At 33.1% G+C, this 27,679-nt stretch overlaps 1 protein-coding gene across 2 annotated transcripts in view; it reads left to right on the top strand.

The window, feature by feature from the left end:
* The window catches only part of LOC114328744 (tyrosine-protein phosphatase non-receptor type 13-like), a 1,179,517-nt gene that overhangs the window by 842,499 nt on the left and 309,339 nt on the right, over positions 1 to 27,679 (top strand). The gene's annotated exons all lie outside the window — the stretch shown is intronic.

The following is a 27,679-nucleotide window of genomic DNA, read 5'->3' as shown; positions in this document are numbered from 1 at the left end:
TGTCAATATTCAAAGTATTAACGCCAAAGTTTTCGATGTGCCAAAACAATGCAAATATTCAAAAATAATATTTTATTATTTTTTTGCATGATGTTTCAGTTTTTATTTATTATTGTTGGAAAAAAAAGTGTAATAAAATTTTTTGTTCATAACCAGTTTTTTTGGGAATTTTCTTAATAAAATTTTGGTCGATGTAATAATCTGATAAATATTTGGCATTAAATAATTGCTTAACGTTAAACAATGTTGTCAAACTGAGTAAAATTATAAAATTTTAAGCTGTTAGTTTTCAGTACTAACAATTGCATTAATTATAATGAAAATTGATATACCTACTTAACCTAAAATGCAAATCCGAGATCCATTGTCTAGTCGCAACAGAGGGGGTCCCGTGGGAAAGTTCGAGCTCCCCGTGATTTAATGGTGGTATTATAAGTTTTTTGGGTCGCTGAATCCAATGGAAGTGGTCTGGAAGCCCAAATATGGTCCGTTTAATTGTTATTAACAAATTATGGTAAAATAAGGGCTTTATGAGAAGCCCTGTAAAGAAATTGATAGTATTAAGGTCTTTTTAGATTCTTTGGATAATTCTGAGCAAAAAAGGTCTCTTGTGATATTTGTCTAAAATTAGTTGTTGTCGAGTTATAAGCGATGACCTCTGCCAAACGTCATTTTAAAGAGGAAGGATGAATTTGCATTTTTTTATTATATTTTTTAAAAAACACTTTTAAACTTTAAAAGGTGATAATTCAATAGTAAATTTAATTTCGAACAATTTTGCTGTAGAAATGTATGTACTAAAAGGGCATAGAACTCATACTATGCACCTTAGTTCATAGGGGTTAATTCACCCCTTTCTCAAAAACGCACCCCTGTAAATGGAAGCACTCCGCGGTGTTTTCATATTTAGAGGTCCATTGACCATATGAAACAAGAAACAATAAAACCCCGTGAACGTTGTAGTTCCTTTTAGCCATCTTATTTTGAACATAATCAATAGCCTAATATATTCTCTTCTATTACATCATCATCATTATACATATTTGCCTTTTTTGTCTTGAGCCACATCAGAATAAATATTCTTTACCGCCATGTCATTCCTAACTTTACCATAACGGCTTCTTCTTCCTCTCTTACTAGCTCCAGGTGCGACACACATTTTCGCTTTTTGGATGAAATGGTACCTTTGCGCATTGTACGCGCCATAACCACCTTAAACTTATCTCATTTTATCTTTAATAATTGGTACCACACCCAAACTCCCTTTTATGTTTTTTACCATGTTTTATCACTTTCATTTTACTTTTATAAAACTTTTCCGTCTGCGACAAGTAATTCTTGCCGTTTTCGTCCATAATTTAGTTTTTAATTACTTCTATTTTTGTGTTGTTTGAAACCAAAGCTTACAAAAGTCTGAAAGGAACCAAAAATTAAAATATAAAATACGTAAAGAACATTTAACACTTAACAACCATTGTCTCCTTATTCTTGCTAATATTCTTGTTGGTTCAATTGCCGTAAAGTTGGTAAAAATAATTTTGTTTACCCGCTGGGCTGCTATAATAATTCTAAACAATTAGATAATTTCTCATTATCTATTACTACTTTTCTCAATGATTTAGTTTTTTAACAATGTAAATGATATTGACTTAAAGAACAAATAAAAGTTATAATTAAAATATTTTATATTTCATAATTTTCTAAAAGACTAGGTCAATTTAATTTGTTTATTTATGGAAAAACCAAAAAAAAAGTTCAAAAAATTCAGCGCCCAATTCGGTAATCCCTTTAGTGTGCAGTTCATTGTACCTACCCAACGACCTCCAATCCTATTTTAACTATTAGCGGCCTCTGGTAATTTAGTGTGAATTCATGTTGGCTGGGAAATAATAAATAGCAAAATAAATACAATAAAATAATAGCTTTATTTTAAAAATAATTCAAATTTACATTCAAATATCAAGTAATTTACACTCGTTTATGTTTATTGCAGAAATCCGTGAATGAACCTAAAGATGAAAACTTTATCGTTGATTGGGTGGCCACTAAATACCTACCTTTTTCGTTTTTTGACGACGAAGCAACAAGGAACTTCTTCGATCAAATCAAACCTGGAATAAACCTGCCTGGACGAAAAGCTTTAAAGAGAATGGTTGTGTCCCGTTTTGAACAGGATCAAAAAAAAGTTATGCATATACTACAACAAAACACATCAAGAATATCTTTTACCATTGATGGCTGGACGGCAATTAATGGAAAATCTTATTATGGGATCACCGCCCACTTTATTGATGACCATTGGCAACTCCAGTCTGTAGTTATCGATTTCTCACCTTCACATGGGCTTCATACTGGGAGAGATATTGCCAAGTTGTTTTATGAATCTTTGCAGAGCTATGGCATCACATCGAAAATTCAAGGCATAACTGTTGACAACACTGCAGCAAATACAACGTTCATGCAGGAGTTAAAAAAGCTTATTCCTTCTTTTGATGACGTTAATCAACATTTTAAATGTGTAGCACATATTCTGAACTTGGCTGTTCAAGATTGCTTAAAATCTCTGAAAATAGAAGAAGACGTAGGAGGGGAGGCTGAAGATGAAGAAAGCAGTAACGTAGATGAAGAGGTTGAGTTCGAACACAACGATGTTCTAGATGAAGATATTCAAACACCAACTAACTGTTTGGATAAAATTCGTTATATATTTAAGAAAATAAAAAATCTGAAAAATTACGGATCCGTTTTAAAAGTGCGTGCCAAACTGCTGGGGCATCTACACAGATTTCACCTATTCTGGATGTTCCAACAAGATGGAACTCCACTCATGATATGTTGGATGTCGCATTAAAGTTAAAAAAGGGGATCGACTGTCTATGTGCAAGCGACAGTGTCAATAAATTAAACAATTTTCGACTACACCAAAACGAATGGCAGATGTTAGCTTCCGTCTGTAAATTTTTAAAGATGTTTAAAATAGTAAGCGAAAACCTTGGAGGAGACAAATACGCAACGCTTCCATCAGTGATAGTCAGTTTAAATATACTGTTAGACAAAATCGAATTACAATCAAAGTTGCTTGACGATAAACCGAATCGTTCCTGTGTAGATGAACAACTTTTAACTGCATTTCAAAAGGCCAGAGATAAAATTTTAAAACATTACAGACAAACAAATTGGATTTACTGTGCAGTACTTATTTTAGACCCAAGACATAAACTTGAAGCATTTGATAACTCACTTTGGGGAAGGGACTTAAAGAACGAATCGTATTCAGTGTTTAAAAAACTGTTAAAAAAGTATGAAGGAAATCAGCAAGCTGTAGAAAATATAACGCAAAGTACATCTGAATCGTCGGTGGTCATGGAAGTACAAGATGAGCTTGAAATCAATTTCGAAAGCTATTATCAATCAAAGGTCATAACAAAACCAAAAGACTTAAGTACTGAATTCTATGACTACATAGCACTCCCGCAAAGTACTGGCAACGAAGATATTTTAAAGTGGTGGCAGGTAAATAAAGGAAGATTTCCTGTTCTTGCTGAAATGGCCAGAGACTTACTAAGTATTCCTGCTACGTCCGTACCATCTGAGCGATTGTTTTCGAAAGCTGGCTTAATTATTCGAAAACAACGCAATAGATTGACTAATGAATCGGCTAAGTGCCTCTTATGTCTAAACTCTTGGGTAGAAAACCCAATTTTGAAAAATGTGTAAAACAATTTTTTTTTAATTTTAATCGTTTAAATTAGTTCTAGGTTTAATTTTATTTATTGTTGAAGTAGAGTCGTATATGTATAATTTGGTAAGAATAGAGTTATAATGTTATTTTTAAATATTTACCTACACTTTCCTCCTTTCCTCTTGTAAATGATTTTTATTAACAATGTAATTTTTTTTAAATAGTATCTCCGATATAAAATGTTAATGGAGATACTATGTACCTATTTATAATTGACTGTAAGTGTACAAAAATATTTTTCAGGTGACACAGGTTTTTTAGTTACTTAAATTAAAAAAAAAAGAGTTACAACTCATCTGTATTAAGTTTAGTGAAAGATTTATTTTATGCGAATCTAGTAATATAAGACAATAAAATACTTGATACTTTTTATTTATATTTTTTATTTATTTATGCAGGCCTTTTAGGTGGTAGGTACTACATTACAATATTACCAATAGTATTATACAGTGTGGCAAAGCCAAATGGAATAAATTCATTATTTCGTGAATGAGCGATTTTGGAAAAAGATCTCAAAACAGGTCGATTTTTATTTTTAAATTACGATTTTTTGGCATATATAATACCTACATATATCATACTAATGACGTCATCCATCTGGGCGTCATGACGTAATCGATTATTTTTTTAAATGGGAATAGGGGTCATGTGCTAGCTCATTTGAAAGGTTATTAAATTCTCTATTCAGTAATATCAATATTAACATAATTATGTATACAGTGTGTCCAAAAAAAAAATCGAATTAAATTAATTAACACAAAAAGAAGAATGTATGTAATTTATTTAATTCACAATACATTTTACTGCTGTCAGAAAACATAAAAAATGTTTATTTGACAAATAAACACAGCTTTTCGCTTAAATTAAATGTTCAAACTACCAAGAGGCAGGTGAGTGGCATCTTGAACATTGAATTTAAGTGAAAAGCTATGTTTATTTGTCAAATGAACATTCTTTCTGTTTACTGACAGTAGCAAAATGTATTTTGAATTAAATAAATTACATATACATTCTCATTTTTGTGTCAATTAATTTAATTAAAAAAAAATTGGACACCCTGTATATTATGTTAATATTTATATTACTGAATAGAGAATTTCATAACCGTTCAAATGAGCTACTATCATATACGAGTATATGCCAAAAAATTCTAATTTAAAAATAAAAACCGACCTGTTTCGGATTTTTTTTCCAAAAGCGCTTATTCACGAAGTAATAAATTTATTCCATTTGGCTTGGCCACACTGTATGTACATATGAATATTGATATTTAAAAAAATGTTTTCATAAAATATGCTGCTTTTTCCTACTCCGATTATTTATGGATTAGTCTGGTCGTATTAGACTTTACTTTTTATTGTTATTTGTATTATTTATTATCACTACACTATACGAAATCCGGGTGTTATCAAACAATTCATCCACTATCTTGTCATAATACTTAATACAAATATGCCATCTTATTTGAAATTTATATTAAACTATCGTAATATATCTACCTATATAGTTTCTCAGCGATAAAACTATTTTCTTGGCTTCCTTTAAATCCGGTTATTTTAAAAAGACTGACATTATTTCAGGACGAACACTAAAATCATACATTATCATAGGAAGTTGGAAATGTTTTTAATATATCATGAGTTTCCTCCATACTTTTTGGTAATTTAGGCAGAAGAGATCGTCGGGCGTTATACATATTTTTTCGAACCAATGCCACGTCTTTGGTAGTCAAGGTACTAATATCTCCATTTCGTAATTCCTTTTGCAAAATTTTCATAAGTCCTTCACCGATGTCTTCTACGGCCTTTCGTTTTAAGGAGTTACTTAACATTTGACGGTTAAGTGCATCTTCGTTTAATTCGCTATGGTTGTGTTCATCCCGAATTTCCGTCACTACGTTGTCACCTTGGGTTTTTAAAAATGCTTTACATTTTTCTCTCGTCTGCGCACAACACATCCAACGCTTGTCGTTATTCTTTAAAGATTTGTGAAAACGATATTTGAAGCCATTTAACACAATCAATTGTTTTCCTTTTTCACTAAGAACAATTTTCACTGAACTCATTTTGGCAATCAACTTAACACCGTATCGTACACAGATAGATCGCACCATACTAAATATTTTGTAGGATATTGCTTTTTTATATTTGATTACCATAAATGCATAACCAATAAAATCATTTCATTCGTCTATTGATATTCCAGGTAATAACAATATTTCTAAATATGCTTAAGTACAAATTAGAAAGTACTTACAAATTAGAAAGCTATTAAAAGGTAATTAGAAGGATTACGATGCCTGGGACTCAATTCGACCATCTAAATATTTTGACCCTTCTTAATTCAGGTATATGGGACTCAATTTACCTATGCCCATTTACATTGCTTCAGCGAGGCTATAACTAGAATCATTCGAGCTGTGGGAGTACAGAAGAATTCTGAAAATATCGTCGACAGAACATGTCACAAACAGAGGTTATGAGAAACATGAAAAAAAAATGGAAATCTTAAATACCATTAAAACAAGAAAATTGCCATCAAAACAAGAAAATAAAAATACCATCTCGGACATATTACACGTGAAGAGATACAACTTGCTCCAATTGATTATGCAGGGAAAGATTTAAGGAAAAAGAAGCATAGTGAGACGCAGAATATCGTGGCTGCGCAACCTGAGAGAATGGTACGGATGTACATCAAATGAACTTTTCAGAGCAGCCGTCTCTAAAATCCGAATAGCTATTCTGATTGCCGACCTCCGACGCGGAGATTGCACTTAAACAAGAAGAAGTGAAGCTATGGTCAAGGGTTGGGGCCGTGCTATGCGCCATTGTGGCCGCCACTTAACTCTATCTGGTACGGCTATAGAGTCGAGCCGCGCAACAACATCTAAGGTCAAGAAAGTCTTCAGGAGCAAATAACTAAAATGTTGATTGCGAAAGTATAATAATAATAATAATCCATCCTTCAGTGTCAAGTTGTTCTCTTGCATCTCTTGCTAGCCAATTCTATTCAGTTTGTCTACTTCTCTTCACTTCTACATCCTTTCACTTTCCTCCACTAATACTACTGGAAAGTAGTATTTTTCCTACTGCGGCTTCTCAACGTAGAAGCCACTTCACTCTCTTCTTTACATCCCAGCTATTTTCAATTTTGCCCCACTAGTTACTCTCCGTTTTCCTTACTTCTGTTGGAGTATATCTTTCTTTTTACTTTCACTCCAACAGAAGTTTTCTTTTTTTTTTGTTACATTGGCATAATAATAATAATAATAATCTGGATAATAAACCGACTTTTATTTCCAAAAAAATAATAAGTATAACAAACTGTACATTCTCTAAAGTAAAGGGCGAAGTTTATTTTGCTGTGTTCTAAGACACAACAAAAATATTCTTCCACTTAACCCCAAACCATTGCACTCTTTGTAATTTTTTAACCTGAAAAATGTTATACTCTCTAAACAAATCTTTAATTCCAAAATCTTCTAAGTATTATCAAAAAGCACTTCAAATACCCACCCTGTAAATTAAGACAGTAAGGATAATATTGAGGACAAGCTATTTAATAATGGGTCAGGAAGGGTTTGTAGTTATGAATAATGACGCAAGAGATAGACTAGACAAGTACTGGGAGGTAAATTATATATTACGGTGGATCTGGCATGACTCCAGGTTGTATTTAATCCCCTGGAACAAAAGTGGTTGTCCTCAATGGATTTACTTATGTACGATCCTTAACAGATGTGGGAAAACGGATAGGTTTTGAGATGTAATCCCCAATACTAGAACAAACTGTAAAATAATAATATATTTTAACATTGTATTTTATATTATTGATAATAAAACTTTATTTTTAAGTAGTATCTTTGTAAAAAAAGGGATAGTTCCCGAAAGTTGGCTGTATCTATACTATCTATAACTTAACGTGAAGTAAAATCTCCCTTGGGTAGTTGGTTTAAAATTTAATTAAGAATTAAGATTCTAAATATCCAAAAGGATTACATTAATTGTTCAGAACGAACGTTTTCGGACTTATCAGTCCATCATCAGTGAACTCGTGTCCTTGGAAAATAGCCACAATGCCAAACACTGGTTGGATTAAATGTTCAAACTACATTTTAAATACTTGTATTTATTTATTTATTTATTTATGTTGTAGTATTTTTGTATTTTATCTATTTATGTTTTAAATAAAAAGTAAAAGTATCTTCCGTGCGTTCCATCTTACGCAAATTTATTTTATGTAGATCAACACCTAAGATTATCTTAGGTTTGGATTAATGAAATAATTTATGTGAATCAGATTGTCAAAGTTTATGGGCATTAAGTTTCTTTAAGAAGTAGAATAATTCACAAGTTAACTCTGCGACGGTCTTTACCCTTGCAGGATCAACCTTTTGTTATAGACAGCGAGGACCAAGGGGGGCCAATTAATGTATACAGATAAATTAATTGTGCTTCTTTAGTTAAACCAATTTAAAAATAACACTTTTACAAATAAAACAATAATTCCTAGACGTTAATGGAGCAGCTAAAATATAAGAATTTCTAATTTACCCGGAGTCTTCGGCTTCAGTGGAATTGGCATGATCGTAGGATACAGAAACATTTGAGACTTGAACCACATACTTTTTGAATGCAAGAAGCATAAACACCTAACCAATAACCTAATTAAAATAATTATTGACCAGAACATACCACTCCCCCTAAATATTCTCTTTATTCTGTCACTGAACCAAAAGAAATTTTTTGACTGTTTGGTATCTTTTTTGTCGGACAGTAAAATATTATGGTAATTAGTTATATTTTTTGTAAAATATGTTTAAAAAATATTAAAAAAAAATAAAAAAAATGATAAAAAATGAAACAATGAAAAAAATGATTAAATTAAAAAAATCTACTATCTAAAATAATCTAATATCTAAAAATACAGAAAAAAATATATAAAAAATTACTAAGAGGATTTAAATTACTAATTACTTCGAGGTGTTGAACCGGGTTGATATCTTATCGTAGTGACAAAAAAAAACAAAAATAAACAAAAAAAATACAAAAAAGAACGCAATTATTTTAAATATTATCTAACATTAATATTGTTGTTTGAAAAATGTAAAGAATAAAAAACCGCTAAATGCCGTAAAAATATGAGTGGTGCATACAATATTCCAGCTACAAAAGAGCTGATATGAGTATTACGTGGCGCGAAAATGTATTTTCATTTTGATAGAAAATAAAATTCTAGTTTTATTTTGAAAGATTTTTTCCATAATATTTGCTAAATTTGAAATAAAACGCGCCACAAAAGAGTAACTTTGATACAGTTTGCATTTTGAGTCTCTTTTGTGGCGCGTTTTATTTCAAATTTCGCAAATATTATAAAAAAAATCTTTCAAAATAAAACTAGAATTTTATTTACCATCAAAATGAAAATATATTTTTGCGCCACGTAATACACATATCAGCTCTTTTGTAGCTGGAATATTGTATCCGCCACTCAATATTTTTACGGAGTTTAGCGGTTTTTTATTCTTGTATCAGGAGTTTTTCAAAGTTTTTATAAATTAAATTTATGAAGTTAAATTTAATGTTTCTCGATTACACCTTAGGCGTTATAAATGGTCACCTTTGTCGCATTCTCTCCTAAATAATCTATTAGTTACGACACTAGACTTGTGATAAGACAATCCGAGTTCATATCCCAGCCATCCTAATAATTATGGCTGGCAAATGAACTCAGATTGCCCGATCAATCTTAGCGTCGTAACCACTACAATTACATAAACTATTTCGGCGATAATGGTTAAATGGATTATACTTTTGGAGGTCGATTACTTCTGAACGGCTTAACCGATTTTGATCATTAAACATGAGTTTGAAACATATTGACAAGTAGTATCTGATACATTCAAGGTCAAGTATGATAACTGAGGGTATTACAGGAATTATTGAGCTTGAAAAACCGTTTTCCCCATAAGAAATAGATTTGATCATACTTGTGAAGCCTATAACTTAAAAATTCGAATTTTCCCAGATATGAGGTATACACCGTTAGACGCATCTAGAGTCCTCTTACAAACGCTCAGTTATTGGCGTAATTAGTAGGTTGAAATTTTGAGTAATTGTCAAAAAATCAAAATTTTCAAAGTTTAGTTTTTCAGTTTCCCCAAAAAATATGCAATTTTGTATCTACCAAGCCCTATAGCTGGCTTATGGGTGGTCAAAAGTCACAAACTACACCGGTTCTGAATCGGCCCTGACCCCCTCTTGAAACACAGAAAAAAAATTCAGTTCGGTGTAACTTTTTCACACACATACATACATACATATAGTATTTTTACTACAAAAACGTTATTACGTAGGTCAAAATTTTTGACGTAAGAGAATTGTCAAAACATTAGAATGTGACTTTTCATTATTGCTATGTTTATTATAAACACGGCAATAATGAAAAGTCACATTCTAATGTTTTGACAGTTCTCTTACGTCAAAAATTTTGACCTACGTAATAACGTTTTTGTAGTAAAAATACTATATCCACAAACATTTTCCCCTTTTTAAATAAAAATGAAGTCATACTTCTGAGCTCGGTAACTTTTGAATGGTATAACCGATTTTCAAAATTAGACATGCGTTGGAGAGGTAATGATCAGTACTATCAGATGCCGCAAAGGACGGACTTAAATTATTGAAATTTTTGGGAGTTTTGGGGACCAGAACAAAAAACAGACCCTAAATGGGAAGGGCCGTAAAATACACACCCTTGGACCAAAATGAAGATTTGACATATGGATGGGCGAGTCTTTTCCTAAACTTTAAGATGGGATTTTGTCCGATTTTCAATTCAGTCAGATTTAGAAAATCGAAAATTTCGTGTATATATAGTGTCGCATGTAGGGGTATTGTGCGCCACTGACGAGAACTGCCGTTCTCTGGTAATACATTATGTGTTTTTGATAACCATTAAGTATAATAGATAGATACATAGATAGATAGATAGATAGATAGATAGATAGATATGTTTATTGTTTCTAATGAAAAATCATATAACAAGAGGTTGAGTACAAATTATTACACATAAATAGTCGACGCTTAATGGAGATTTAGTTACAATTATTCATTTAATATAAATGAACGCAATCTGAGTGCATTAATAAAAAATGTACACAGTTCCTTAATCTCAGTGGGAGAATGGGTTGTATTTAAAAACAGAAAAAAGCTCTCGGTATTCTCTACAAATGATCGAATAAGGGGTGATCTAAAACACGAGTATAATGGACATTCCAACAAAATGTGGGAAAGAGTCTCTAATTTGTGTAAATTACATACAAGAATAAAAAACCGCTAAACGCCGTAAAAATGAGTGGCGCATAAAATATTCCAGCTACAAAAGATCTGATATGAATATTACGTGGCGCGAAAATGGATTTTCATTTGATGCAAAACAAAGTTCTAGTTTTATTTTAAAAGATTTTTCCATAATATTTGCTAAATTTGAAGTAAACGCGCCACAAAAGAGTAACTTTGATACAGTTTGAATTTTGAAACTCTTTTGTGGCGCGTTTACTTCAAATTTAGCAAATATTATGGAAAAATCTTTTAAAATAAAACTAGAATTTTGTTTTGCATCAAATGAAAATCCATTTTCGCGCCACGTAATATTCATATCAGATCTTTTGTAGCTGGAATATTTTATGCGCCACTCATTTTTACGGCGTTTAGCGGTTTTTTATTCTTGTATCAGGAGTTTTTCAAAGTTATTTATAAATTAAATGTATGAAGTTGAATGCAATGTTCCTCTATTACACGTCAAGCTTTATAAATGGTCACCTTTGTTGCATTATCTCCCAAATGATCTAGTGTCCATCGAATGTACACTAGATTTTTTTTTATTCGAAATAGATTGAAAAAAAATTGAGATGGCCGGTAAATGAAGTCGGATTGCCCGTTGCCAGATCAAATTTAGCGTCGTAACCACTACAACTACATAAACCATTTCGGGAATAATCGTAAATTGGATTATACTTTTGTAGCTTAAAAACTTCTAAACGGCTTAACCGATTTTGATCAGTAAACATGAGTTTGAAACGTATTGACCAGTAGTATCTGATGGATCTAAGGTCAAGTATGAAAATTGAAGCTACTACAGGAATTATTGAGCTTGAGAAACCGTTTTTCCCACAGGAAATAGATTTTATCATACTTATGAAGCCTATAACCTAAAAAATTCAAATTCACCGTTAAATTCGTCTGGTGTACTTCTATAAACGCTAAGTTATTGGCGCAATTTGTAGGTTGAAATGTTGAGTAATTGTCGAAAAACCAAAATTTTCAAAGTTTAGTTTTTCAGTTTTTCGGCTATACTGAGCCGTGTGTATGTCTGATTCTGACGGCTTAGACACCATTTAAAAGCTTAAGTCAACACTATTAATTTGATGTATTTGCGGTTCTCCTGGCTCTTCTTGATCCGAATATATATACCCCCAAAACATATACCGTTTTGTACCTACCAAGTCCTATAGCTGGCTTAAGGGTGGTCAAAAGTCACAAACTACACCGGTTCTAAATCGGCCCTGACCCCCTCTTCAAACACAGAGAAAAAATATCAAATCGGTTTAACTTTCAAACACACATACATATATATCCACAAACATTTTCCCTTTTTTAAATAAAAATTAAGTCACATTTCTAAGCTCTATAACTTTTGAATGGTATAACCGATTTTCAAAATTAGACATGCGTTGAAAAGGTAATGAGTACTGTTAGAAGCCGCAAAGGTCGGACTTAAATTTTTGAAGTTTTTAGGAGTTTTGGGGGCCAGAACGAAAAACAGACCTAAATAGGAAGGGCCGTAAAATCGACACCCTTGGACCAAAATGGATGGTTGACATATGAATGGGTGAGTCTTTTTCTGAACTTGAAGATGGGAGTTGGCACAATTTTTAATTCAGTCAGATTTAGAAAATTAAAAATTTCGTGTATATAATAGTGTCGCTTGTAGGGGGGCGTATTTCTGCGCCACTGGCGAGGACTGCCGTTCTCTGGTAATTTTTTCGATATAAAACTAACAGCTTCGATAACCAATAAATCGAAAACTATTAATTTTATCAAAAAAATGTATAATGAACATTTTTTGCTTATAATTAATATTTTTACCAGCATTTGCGGTCAAAATATAATAAAAAATTTCCACCCTCGAGATGAGGTGGCAACAACCCCATGGTAAAAGCGTCTTTCGGCATCATATAGATTTTGATCCTTGGACTATCCACTACTTATTGTCAAATTTTCAAACAAATCTATCCATTCTGTAAAAATTGCGAAGTGAAAAATTTCAGTTCCTGGACTAATTATACTTTTGGAGCTCTATAACTTCTGAACGGTTTACCTGATGTTGATCACTAAACATGAATTTGAAACGTATTGACAAGTAGTATCTGACCAGCATCCAAGATCGAGTATGATAACTGAACGTATTACAGGAATTATTGAGCTTGAAAAACCGTTTTTCCCGTAAGAAATAGATTTGATTATACTTATGAAGCCTATAACTTAAAAATTCGAATTTTCCCAGATATGAGGTATACACCGTTAGACGCGTCCTGAGTCCTTCTACAAACTCTCAGTTATTGGTGCAATTCGTAGGTTGAAATTTTGAGTAATTGTCGAAAAATCAAAATTTTCAAAGTTTAATTTTTCAGTTTTTTGGCTATGGCGAGCAGTGTGTATGTCTCAGCTTGATCGCTTAGGCGCCACTTGAAAGCTTAACTCAACCCTATTGATTTGGTGTATTTGCGGTTTTCCTGTCTTTCCCTGAACCTAAGATATATACGCCCAAAAAATATGCTATTTTGTATCTACCTAGTCCTCTAGCTGGCTTACGGGTAGTCAGAAGTCAAAAATTAGACCGGTTCTGAATCGGCCCTCACACCTTCTTGAAACACAGAAAAAAAAATTCAGATCGGTGTAACTTTTCCACACACATACATACATACATACATACATATCCACAAACATTTTCCATTTTTTAAATAAAAATTGAGTCATATTTCTGAGCTCGATAACTTTTGAATGGTATAAACGATTTTCAAAATTAAACATGCGTTGGAAAGGTAATGATCTGTGCTATCAGAAGCCGCAAAGGTCGGGCTTAAATTTTTGAAATTTTTGGGAGTTTTGGGGACGAGAACGAAAAACAGGCTTTAAATGGGAAGGGCCGTAAAATCCACACCCTTGGACCAAAATGGAGAGGTAACATATAGATGGACGAGTCTTTTCCTAAACTTTAAGGTGGGATTTGGCCCAATTTTCAATTCAGTCAGGTTTAGAAAATCGAAAATTTCGTGTATATATAGTGTCGCTTTTAGGGGTGTTGTGCGCCACTGGTGAGAACTGTCGTTCTCTGTGGATTGAACAATTTTCAGTTTGGTCGATGTGATACGAAATCCCTTTATAATAAAATTTTATGTAAAGTTTAGAGCAAAGTCTGATTTGTGAATAAAGTCTTGTAATATATATGGGAGTTTTTATTTGTAAATAGCTTTGCGGTTGCCTATTGTGTGAGAAATGTTTATAGTACAAAGAATAGCGAGAACTTGTTAATGCTGATAAGTCATCTTGGAAGAGTTTTTCTTTCATTTTTAATAACAAACCGTTTCTTTGATGCCTCAGTAACCCCCATGATAAATTTTACCAAGTTTCTTTTGCATCAATTTCAGAAAAATAATTTTTTAGCTGAACTACCCAGTTATAATTCTCATTATTGTCATTATTGTTACATAGCTGACGAAGACGGTTATAACAAATTCTTGGATACCTAGAGGAGTCCATAAGTAAAATTCTCTCAAGCCAATTAAGTGATATTTTAAAAATTAAGTATTTTAAGTGAACTTGGCCAACTTCTAGCCTAACATAAGTATTGGGGGTATTTTTTGGTAGATGCAGCAGTCTCTTAAAGAAGTTAGTTTGAATTTGTTCTAGAGTATTTGAGTAGCGCAAACCCCAGACAGATATACACTGAGAAAGACAGTTTAAAATAATGGAATTATATAATGTAATTCTCGTCTCCCATGAATTTACTATTGCATTAGACAAGAGGTTCATTACTGCTCCTATAGACTGCTTGGCTCTAGCAATCGTAGTAACGGCCATCTCTCGAAATAACGAGGAACTACTAAACGTTACACCCAGATAATTAAATTTATTAACGCTTTCAAGTTTTTGACCATTTAGTAGGAATCCTCGCTCTTTGGAGAAATGGCCACCCCTCGAGAAGACTAAGATTTTGCTTTTGGAATTGTTTATAGTCAGTTTATTCTGTGAGGTGTAGGTTTCCAATATTCGTAATTTGCGGGTCATGTCAACTTCTGATTCTCCTAATATTATAAAATGGTCGGCATAGAGTAATAGAAGGATATCAGTATTACCATTAATATTAATTCCCTTTGCCCCTGCCTCCCTAAAAAAGGCCTCCACATCTGAAAGAGAAATTGAGAACAAAGTCGGGCTTAAGCATTCTTCTTGAAGAACACCTTCCGTTATTTTATATTGTCGTGACAATTGTGAATTTGAGCGAACCTGGAAGGTAGCCGATGCGTACAGGAATCTAATTAATCTAATAAATTTAGCGCTAATGCCACACTGAAAAAGTTTGTTCCATAACAAGATATGTTCGACTGAGTCAAATGCTCTTTGGAGGTCTATAAAAGCAGCGAAGACTTTTCTTTTCTTAAGTCGCAGTTGTAGCTGAACAGCTGAAGTGAGGGTAAATATATTATCTAGACATCCCCTGCCTTGACGAAACCCATTTTGACATTCTGGAATAACGGAAGTATTGTCCAGCCATATCGTTAATCGATTAGATAATATCTGCGTGAATAGTTTAGTTAAACAGTTTACTAGAGCAATTCTTCTGTAATTCTCTGGATCTTCACGGGAACCTTTCTTGTGCAACATTGTTAATATAATATTAGACCAGGCTGAAGGCATAGTTTCGGTATCTAGAATACGATTGTACAAGCAATTTAAACATAATAGCCAATTATTTGGGAGGTGTTTCAAGAACTCAAATGTAATATTATCTAGTCCGTGGGCTTTGCCATTTTTGCATTGTTTTAGAGTATTGCTAATTTCTCTAAGAGATATAGGGGCGTCCAAAATAGAACAACGAACGTCAAAAAAAAAGAGTATTATCGACAATTTTCTCTTGCGAAATATTATTTAAAAATAATTCCCACGTGTAAATATCTAGATTAGTTTTAACTGTATTTCCCTTAAAATACTGGATCGTTTTCCAAAAGTTTTTTTGATCGCGAACGTTACTTAAAGCCTGCGTAAAATTGTTTGTATAAGATTTTTTCTTGTTATCAATCATTGTCTTATACTGCTTTTTACTAACCAAATAAGCATTTTTATAATTTGGTAGAAAGTTGTTGATTTTTGCTATTTTCAAATTTTGCTGAACAAATTTTTTTGAGTTGTAACATTCCTGATCAAACCAAGGTTTATTATTTTTTCTGGAGTTTTTTGGAGTATTAAATAATTTTTTCGATAAGCCAAGAAGCAAAGAGGTGTTAGTAATTGTTTCAACAAGCTTTTGGTATGAGTTTTCCAAGTCTGGCTCAAGCATACAGTTTAGTGAGTTTTTTAAAGTATGATAAAATGCTAATGCGTAGTTTTCTTTCCAAGATGGAATTAATGTGTATTCTGGATTGTTGGACTGCTGTGTACATTTTTTATTTATAGCTGACGGTAAATTTAATATCAGCCTTAAAGGGAAGTGACTTCCAGAGGAGGCAAAATATTCCAAAACCTGGAGACTTTCTACTGAAGAAATTTGAATATTTTGCATCCATAGCAAGTCGACAACACTATTACCTGCAGAAGTACAGTAAGTAAATTGACCCGGTATGTCACCTTTAGTTCTCCCATTCAAGAGAGTGAATGAATTTTCGTCCATAAAGTTGAGAAGAATTTCACCTTTGCGATTAAAAATACCGTCACTACTTATTCTATTAGCGAAAATATTACTGTAAGAAATTAGTTCTAGTGGTACTTCACCAGAAGACCCCATTCGGCAATTAAAGTCTCCACCTATCAAAACAGGAGTGTTTGGATACGCATTGTTTACTTCTTGCAAGAAAAATTGAAAAGTTCTAAAATGCTATCAATGTCTAAGTTAGGCTTAAAGTAAACATTGCTTATAATTATCTCCCAACTGTTACAGGATATTAAACAAGTTAACCAGTACAGTGACTTATCTAAAACACACACATTTAAAGGTTTTTTCACAAAAGTTATTAAACCTCCACTGGCCCTGCCGCGAGATTTATCACGAACGGCGTTAGAAAAACAAACATTGTAATTGTCCAAAAATATGGATGATGGCTGATACAACAACCATGTTTCAGATATGCAAAATACCGAGATGTCCCTAGAAAAATTAGAATTCACGAAATCTTCAATATGGGAAAAGCCAGTAGAATTCCAAAAAGCAATTTGTAATGATTGCTATTTTTCCTGTGAAGTTGTGGTATTTTTTGATGATTTTGATCCTCGGTCTCTTGGTGGTGATATTTCTTCATCCCTGCTTATTTTGGAGCTGTTAACGTTTTCATTGGCTGCGACAATTTTTGGAACATTGTTAATGTAGCGTATGGTAACAGATTTTCCATCTCGCTTGAGAGAATCCAGTTCTTTTCTTAAATTGTTCAGTTCCTGCATTTGTACAGGTGTTTGGTCTGCTTTAATAGATATATTTGGGTATGTTTTACGACAGAGGTTATTTTTATTGCGTAGTATGTCCCTAACAATATATTTTTTACTCATTTCGGCTCTAATTGGTCGATTTTTACCATGCGCTGGTTTTCCAATTCTACTAACTGATGAAATTTGTACTTCTTTGCCGATATTTAACAAATTTAAAATTTCTAGAGTGTTAGCCATATCTGAATGTGAAGTTGCATTAAGCTCTAGTAGTCCGAAAACTATTATGTTGTTTTCTCGCTTAATCCTTTCACAAGTTTCAGCATACATTTCAGGCAGAGAAAACCCCTCGGAAGAACCACTATTGGCTATTTTTTCAACTTTTGTAGCTAGATGATCGTGTTCGATTTTTAATTCAGATATATTATTGATACATAAAGCAATTTGGCTGGCATGTGTTGCAATTTGTTCATTTAGATTCGAGATAGATTGTTGGCAAGCACTAATATTTTGTTTACATTCCGAAATTCCATTTTTTAGATCATCAAGTCTCCCCATAAGTGCATTAAAATGGGATATATTGAGTGATTGTGTACAATCAACTTTACAATGATTGCAAATATGCTCCTTTACGAGTTTATTTGACGGATTTTCGCTAAGCGATGTATACTTTCTATGGGCGACGCTTTTACATACTGAACATGAGACTTCATCGGGGCCTGTTAGAATCGAGTTCGATCAAACAGAACAAGTGGGAGGCATTGTGGTTGACCGTGAATTGATAATAATGACAATGAATGATTGATATCAGTATAAAATGTCAACAGTTTTGATTTGGCTAAATTAAATCCAGGTTTCCTTTTTGGTATTCGAATGGTTTTCACTTGTAGTAAGAAAAGTGTAACTTACAGTTTGTAGTGCAGCACACTGAGTGGCCTTTTTTCACTTTTAAATACAGAACTGTTAAATTTCTTGACTTTACGCACTATACTTAACAACATACATGTGTTCACGTCTGCGGTCGGCACTCAACTCCCATTAAGTATAATATAGGTATATAGGAGAGTGCATATAGATTTTTACTTCGGAAAAAATCAAACAAGATATAACTTTTTGTAATTTTATTAAAAAATGTTTAATAAACAGCATATCAAAAAGTTCTATTCCAGAAGTGGGTGCTTCATTTTTTAATAAACAAATGAACTGCAAAATTAGATGTTTTTTAAATAACTCCGAAAATATAAATTTTAGAAAAAACTGACTTAACCGTTGAAAAATTCAGTAAATTTTACAAAAGAAACCTTATATAAAGATTTTTCTAAAGTTAAATCTATAGCTTCTATAATTTTTTATTTATAACGCTAAAGTCACCCTTCTCACAAACATTGGCGGACTGTAAACTAACGTTCGGCGAAGAGCACGTTTGAGTTATTTTAATGTAATTCTTAAACTAATGGATCAAATGAAATTTGAACAATTAAGCTGTCTTATGGTTATAATAAAAATCCTGTCAAGTTTTTGTAAAAGTACGAGAAATGAATTAAATTATAGAAATTCTAATTATGGCATCTAATAGGGCAGTAGTACGCCTACAACTACTAATTATTTGAGATTTTTAGGAACAAAGGTATTTATAAATCGGATGTAATGCAATGTTGTGGATACTTTTTAACCCCTCTTGGTCCTTCTAGGGTTAATGGGACATAATGCAGAAATCCTAAACCCATAACTATTCTGCAGAATGACAAAAACAAAATAGTTAACTTAAAAAAATAGTTAACAGTTTAAAGCCAGGAAGATTTAAGGGGAAAGCTGACAAATATTGAGTATCATCGAAATAAGGAAATTAAATCTTTGGGCATTATTAGCTTAGGTTCCTTTTAGTAGCCTACTCTATTTGTGTTCTATACCTCCTCCCCCTTTTCAACAACGTCTCATATTTTATAGTCGGTTCGCTAAACTCAGACGCAAATGGCTAATGATTTTAGTACGTAACTTTTTTGTTTTTTGCCAATTTTGACAAAATTTGCAAAATTACTAAATATTTAGTAATTATTAACTATTTAGTAATTATTTTTTTGGCAATTTTATCAAATTGGCAAAATTACTAGCTTAAATCACTAGCCAGTTGAGTCTGAGTTTAGCGAACGGACTATATGCGATCCTATGTTCCTCCTCCACCACAAAAAGAATTGACCTTAGATTTTGGTGGATGTGTCTGTCCATGTTATTTCTTATGGGCGCATCCACCAAGTGGGTGACACATAGCCGTGGGTGGCCGTAGGCACATTGGTATATAGTAGGAATGGAAAAAACCTACTGGTTGTAACCGGTTTTTTACTTCGCAATAACAGGTTTTATCGGTTTTTTTTTGTCCCGTTTGTAACCGGTTTTTTCTTTTTATAGTAAAAACCGGTTTTGATTTAAAAAGAAAAAACCGGTGAAAAACCGGATAAGTTACCTCTGAAAAGAAAACAAATTTAATTCGGAAAAAAAATATTGTTTATTCATAAAAATTCTTGATTTGTTTAATTCTTATTTTCGTTAATGACTCTCACACTCACGGAAATATGTTGAAGAAAGGTAATAAGCTGAATTGGTTATTTTGATGATATTGATAATAAGCAGGTCTTGTTTGTTCAATTGGGGAAACATTAAAAACGTCTTGTTTGTAAAATATCAATCAGTTGTGAAGGCATAGTTAGTTGTATTATAATTGAATAGATACTATAGATATAGACTATATATAAACGAGAATAAACTTTCATTTTATCATTAAATATAAATCCAGGAGAAAAAATTATTCCTGTGGAATCACTGGAAAAAATGAAAAAAATAAAATAAATAGCCTTGTGTATGTTCTGTAAAAAGGAATTTAAAAAAAATACAAGTTTGCAAAAACATTTAAGGCAATACTTACATCTAGTTCAGAATTTTAACAGTGAATCATTATTTCTTATAAGTTTTACTATTTTTGATGATACATGTTTGCTTTTATAATTCAAATACATGTATATACACGTTATAGTCTAATTTACTTCATATTACGTTTATAGTCCTAATAGGTACCTAATTTCACTACCTTTCGTATTTTTCAATTATTTGGTATTATTTGGACCCGAGAAATTTATTGCGTAAGTTTATTTTGCAGTGTGTAACAAAAAGGCAGGTCATAAATAGTGCACTTAAAAAAAGTTACAACCGTTTGAAGTTACAAAATTAAAGTCTATTTTTTTCAATATTTTGAAAACTGGACATAATGGACATGTGGAGTATCGCAAACTAAAGTGCAATGTAAATGTAACGTTGTAACCTATGGGGTACTGAATATGGATTCAAAAAACCGAACACCGGTTTTTGGAATAACCGGTTTGTTTGACCGGTTATAACCGCCAGGTTAAACCGTTAAAGTAAAACGTAAAGTAAACTAAAAACAGCAGGTATAACCGAAAACCGGTGTTTTGTAAAGAACCACCTTCCCTAGCACCGGTGGCGCCCAAAATCCCGACAGCCAAAATCCCGACAGCCAAAATCACGACGGTCAAAACACCGATACGCCAGAATCCCGACACGCCAGAATCCCGACAAGCCAAAATCCCGACATGCAACAGTCCTCGCATGAGTAAAAATTCTGACCACTACATTTTGAATAATTATTGTTTCCTTTTCAAATACAATACCAAATCATATTATAGAGTATTGAAATTGAAAAATTAATATTACTAATAAGTACGGGTACTAATTATTATGTATTTTAAAAGAAAAAATTATTTAAACACTTCATCTTATAATATAAAAGCTATACTTACTGAAATGGAAGTAAAGGTTGTAAGTGACATGATAATATCTATTATATGAAAGTAAACTTGAATTTAGGATTTGATCATACATATATTATTGGACTATATTGGCAAAAAAAGTAATTTAATTTATATACCCGTGTTAGAAATTTTATTTAGAAAATTTGTTCATATTAAATGGTAAATACTTTTGTTTAGTAACACAAAATAAAAACAGATGGCCATAAACAAAAAACAAGAAATAAATGTAATTATACGTTAAAAAGAAACTTATCAAACCTGTCGGGATTCTGGCCTGTCGGAATTTTGGGCTGTCGGTATTCAGGCGTGTCAGGATTTTGGCGGTCGGGATTGTGGCTGTCGGGATTTTGGCTGTCGGGATTTTGGGGTAGACCCCCCTAGCACATATACCCTTTATTTAATCAGAGTTTTGTAGGTTTTAGTTAAATCATGTGATATTATCAGTAGTAATTGCACAAGAGCTCTAAAATTATCGAATTTTTCCCGAGTGATACTTTGACAGTTTTAATTTCACGACCAGAAGGGAAGTGAAATGATTTCAAAGTGTCACGAGGGCAAAAATTCGATAATAATTTTAGAGATCGAGTGCAATTTCTTGCGATTATTTCATGAATAAAACTGATCAAAACCAAAATTTTATTTTAATTTATTTATGTAAGTACAAATTAGTACAATTAAACACATAGTTGTTATAAATATTTGACGGTTGAAAGTCATCAATTTTATAATTTTTGAAACATTAATTATCATTAATGTCACTGAATGTATTTTTTCGTAGCAACGAAGGGCACCTGACGTAATATACTTGACGACGGGATATTATCAAAAATTATCAGTTTAATTTTTATTTCTGTAGCTTTCTATTGGTCAGAATCTCCTATGAATGAAATAATCAGAAAGATTAAACTGTAACTGTTTAGCGCTTTCCAAATATATTGATTAACTGTCGGTCTTAGTAGTCTTTCTTGAAGTTAATTTAATTTACTATTTTTAGTGGGAATTAACCACAATTATTTTACTTTAAAGTATATTTATTTTGACGTTTCATGCAAACCGTAACGTCAACGAAAACGTATTTTAAGCTAAAATTCTGGTTAATGCCCAATAAAAATAATAAATTATAGTAAAATGCCTAAAGAAAATAGTTTCAGAACAATATTGAAGCCCCTCCCCCGGCTGGTCTCCCCCAGTATCTGCCTCCAAGTATCTCTATCCTCCAGTTATCTACCCTCAATATCTTAACTAATGTATTACTAAGCAACAACATGTTTGTTTAATTTATCAATATTTTGTATTTTGTGGACGTCGAAACGTTAATAAAATCATTTTTTAGTTAAATTGTGCTTTATTTCCCATTTAGAATAGTTAATTACAAAAATTCCACAAAGAAATAGTTTCAGAACAACCTCAATATCTCTGTGCATCGGTTCTCACTTTGTCTATCCAACTCTTCCTTGGTCTTCCTACTGACTGGCGTCTCTCCATAGTTCCGCTAAGCGTTCTACTAGGTATTATGTCATCCATTTCTAAAAGGTGACCTGCCCAGTTAGTCGAGGAAATGAAGCTGAAAAAATGGCAAAACCTCGCAATTTTTTCGTCCAGCATCGATTTGTACAAAAATTTGGGATTAGGCTTATTAAACCCTCTAGTTCATTTTCTATATTGAGCCGTTGTACGCTTTTGGTTTTTTAAGGGTGAAAACTACCCCTAATCCTAAAAAGTTATAAAATATTTTAAACTTTAATATTGTCAAAATTTGGTTCTTATTGGTTACATAATTATTGTTTTATGCTTTAAGATGTACTATCATAATATTTCAACCCTTAAAACCAACCTTGTTGGAGCTATACATAAAAAATTTACTTATCATAAAAGAATAATTTCGGCTTGCATCGATTTACATAAAAAATTGGGATTAGGATCATCTCACTCTGTACTTCATATTCTATATCATGCTTAAGGGCGTTGATTATTTTTAGGGGTGTAAACTACTCCTTATTGTCAAAACTTATATAAAAACATTGTAAACTTTAATATGGGTAAAATTTGGGTTGATTGGTTAAATAATGATTGTTTTATACTTTAGGATATAATATCATAATATTTCAACCCTTAAAAACCACCCTTAATAACATTACAGTTTTTATAAGTAGATATTTTAATAGATCTATACAGAAAAAAAGTAGAATTAAAGAATTACAAAAACATTTATTTACACATAAATATGAATTTACAAATATGTTCAAATGCAAATAGTTTTTTAGTCATCTTTTGGTCACCAGTACCTATACGAACCGGTTCTGTGGTATTATACATACATTGAAAATTATCCATAAGCGGACCATCCGAATTTTTCGAAAAAAAAATTTGCTTTTTAAACATAGCTTCTTCATTTTTTGCGATAAAAAGTTGTTTCAAAAATGACTTTGTAGTATTTTTGAAGAGTTATAAGACTTTGTAAACTAAATTCCGTTAGATTTCTTAGTTTTTAATTAGGGTGGGTTTAAAGGGCTCGAATAAGGAGGCATTTGCTCGTAAATAGAAGTTTTAAACAGCTATATCTCACTAACTGTTCAGTGTAATGAAAATCTATGAAGAAGGAATTTTTGGTTAATAAAAAAACTACAATTTAGTAATCTATCATTTTTTTCGTATCTCCAGTATCTTCGAAGATATTTTAAAGTAAAAGGTGAAAAATGGGAAATTCCAAAAAATTAATTTTTCTTTAAACTCAAATTTTTCTAAAATTAGGCCTTTTAAATAGGTCAAACTTCTTGGGTGTATTGATAATACAAATATAAAAGGAATTACAGAAAGGTGAAGACCAATTTTTACTTAGGAGGGTAGTTAGGGGGTCTTCTTCTTCTTCTTAACTCAGGCGAGACTCGTTAGTCTCTGGCACTTGGTCATAAGACCTTTGTACCAAACCCTGTTCTTCTCCTTAAACTTTAATAAGTCCTGTGGCCTCAACGAAGGCCAACAGTTTTCTTATTGGTAGTTTTAGGATCTCTTCTGGTTCAAACCTCATTTGACCAGTGAAGTCCTGCCTTACATCACCTAGCACACTGCAATGGCATAGTATGTGTATGGCAGTTTCTTCTTCGCACCTTCTGCACTTTCTGCACCATGGTATGCTTTCGCACTTTCTGCACCATGGTTCATTCACCTTACCTAGTTTGTATAGGTGATTTCTTAAACGGCAATGTCCAGTGACCGTTTTGATCTCTCGTTTATTGAGGTTTATCAAACTGTTCGAGAGTTTTTTATCAATATTCTTGATTATTTTTTTAGTCTGGATTTGCCCTTGAGTGGTTCTCCATTTATTTTGATGATTCTTTATCAGCCATTTCTGAACCTCGTTTTTCATAGCATCTTTAGTGATGCCACAGAAAGGTTCTGGACCTTCAAAAGTTTCTCTCGAGCCTTGTTTCGCTAACATATCTGCTCGTTCGTTCCCATGCACCCCTTCATGACCTGGCACCCATCTTAAAGACACTTTATTGTCTTTTGCCAGGTTATTGAGGAGATCTTTGCAGTTTCTCACCAGTTTTGATTTGGTGAGAGGGTTCTTTACAGCCAGAATAGCCGATTGGTTATGTGTGTAAATGTTGATTCTCTTAGCTTTAGGGTCTTCATCAATGATTTCATCAATGCGGGCCACCAAAGCAAACACTTCAGCCTGGAACACCGTTGTATGTTTACCTAGGCTGTAAGATTTATTATAGTTACACATGTTTGCCCAAAGACTCCTGATCCAGTACCATGGGCAGTTTTAGATCCATCAGTGAACCATATTAAGTCCCCATTAATGTTTGGGACTTTTTGTTCTCTAGATGGTATAATTGTGTTAATCTTCTCAGTGAAGATTAGTTCTGGTGTCATCATATCTGAGTTCATCATAAAGATGGATTCCTCAAGTATAGTCCCAGTAATGTTTGTGTGGCTATTCAATACATAATTTGGCCTCCAAGTATTGTTTGCTTTGAATCTCAGGATGGTCATAAAGGCTACCGCCGAAATATATAATTCCAGCGGAGGGAGACCTGTGATAGCCTCTAGTGAGGCCGTTCCTGTACTATTCAAGGCTCCTGTTATATTTAGAAGCGCTTGTCTCTGTAGGGTGGTGAGAGTGGTCACACAAGATTGCAAAGCCGTCTTTCTCCACCAGAGTACTGACCCATAAGTGACTGTCGGTCGTATCACTGATGTGTACAACCAACATACCACCATTGGTTTCAATCCCCAGGTTTTACCTACAACTCGTCTGCAGTTCCAGAAGAGTCGCTTAGCCCTATTGGTTATATTGGTAATATGAGTATTCCAATTGAGTTTCGAATCCAGGGTTACCCCTAGATACTTAACCTCATTGGTTCTTTCCAGTACCTCTCCAAATAATTTCAGCTCACTCAGTCCAGTAAGCTTCCTCTTATTTGTAAAGGCTACCAGTTTAGTTTTAGAAGGGTTCACGGAGAGGTTCTCTTTCAGACACCAGTTCTCTATGTTGTGAAGGGCATATCGCATCTGATACGCAACAGTGCTGGGAAATTTTCCCCTAGTTACTATTACGATATCATCTGCGAAACCCTGGACCCAGATTCCTTGGGCGCTTAGCCCATGAATCAGATCATCGACAACTATGTTCCATAATGACGGTGACAATACACCGCCTTGAGGGCATCCCTTAGTTGCCCTCAGATTTATGGTATCTTCATGCGTATCTGTGGATATTATTCTGCTCTGAAGCATCTGAATAATCCACTTGCATGTTGTATTGTTGATTTTCTTCCTCACCAGTGCGCTTTGTATAGACTCGATCGAGGTATTATCAAATGCACCTTCTATATCTAAAAATGCAGCAAGGGCGACTTCTTTCTGATGCAGACTCCTTTCGAGTTCCGACACTAGTTTGTGCAGGGCGGCTTCACCTGATTTCCCTGCCTGATACGCCCATTGCCGTTGGTGCAGTGGATTTTCATTTAAATTGTTTTTCTTGATGTGTTCATTTAAGATTTTTTCCATGGTTTTTAACATGAATGAGGTCAGACTTATAGGCCTGTAGGATTTAGCTAAGGTGTAATCTGTTTTTCCTGATTTGGGAATAAAGGCCACCCTTGCCATTCTCCAAGCTTTGGGAATGTATCCCAGAGCATGGCTAGCTCTAAATATTGTGACCAGGGGACCCATGATTATTTCCAGACCCTCCTGGAGAAGCTTAGGAAATATACCATCCGGCCCCGCAGTTTTATAAGGTTCAAAAGTTTCAATAGCCCATCTGACCTTGTGAGAACCAAAGATCTCGTCAGAGGTCAGCCAGTCCCTTTTGGTTGGGCTATTGTTTGCTTGATGATTATTATTACCAGTCAATTGCGTCGACCCTGGAAAGTGAACACTTAAAAGATGCTCTACAGCCTCCTTCTCTGTGTCCTTATACTTCCCATTGGGCAATTTCATTGACTTGGGTTTGTTAATGTTATCTCTTTTGAGAATTCTGTTAACCCTGGCGCTTTCAGGTACACTTTCAATGTTTTCACAGAATTCTCTCCAGGATCTTTCCTTAGCGGATTGGATTTTCTTATTATAGGTTTTCAGTTTAGCCTTATATGCTTCCCAATTACCTGATTTCTTCGCCCTATTGAAGAGCCGTCTTGTTTCTCTTTTGAGATCAGACAGCTCCTTATTCCACCAAGTTACTTGCCTGGGAGGGTGACTTTCTTTTAACGGGCAGTTTTCCTCATATGAGATAGTTAGGGGGTTGTTTTCACTGATTTTTTCATAGAGAAAAGCAGGTACCAACCTTTTTTTGACCATAAGTCGCTTAATTTTCAGGCTAGAAACTTTTTATTATTATTTTTTGAAAGGTCTAACTGTATACTTAAAAAAAAGATTATTTACCTCTTCCTCGAAAAATGCAAAGTTTTTCTGTTATTTTACTTTGAATGTTTCAAATTATGCATTTCACGAAAAAAGCTAACTTTTAACATGCCGTATCTCGGTTTATATTGGTCTTAAAGATATTACAGAAAAATAATTTGGTTTGTGTTACTAAAAGATTTTGATATCTACAGTTTTTTTGATTAAATGCATATTTTTCGAGGTAGTCTCAAAAAACCCTCTCAAAAAGTCGATTTTTTCATCGAAAAACTGTTACTTTCCAGCGCGAATAACTAGAAAAATATTAGTTTTACGAAGAAAATGTAAAAACATTTTTTTCTTAGAATCACTTTTTACATCGATTTACAGGGTTAAAATGTAATAAAAAATTGCCGCCCCCGAGATGGGGTGGCAACCACCCCCAAGGTTTTAGCGTACAGCGGCATGATATAAAAAATTATCCTTGCACTATTCCCTACCTTCTGTGAAAATTTCAAGTAAATCCATGCTGAACGAAAAAATTGCGATCCAAAATGCTTCATTTC

This window comes from Diabrotica virgifera, chromosome 1 (assembly GCF_917563875.1).
Source record: "Diabrotica virgifera virgifera chromosome 1, PGI_DIABVI_V3a".
Lineage (NCBI taxonomy): Eukaryota > Metazoa > Arthropoda > Insecta > Coleoptera > Chrysomelidae > Diabrotica > Diabrotica virgifera.
This window is presented reverse-complemented; position numbering and strand designations above follow the sequence as displayed.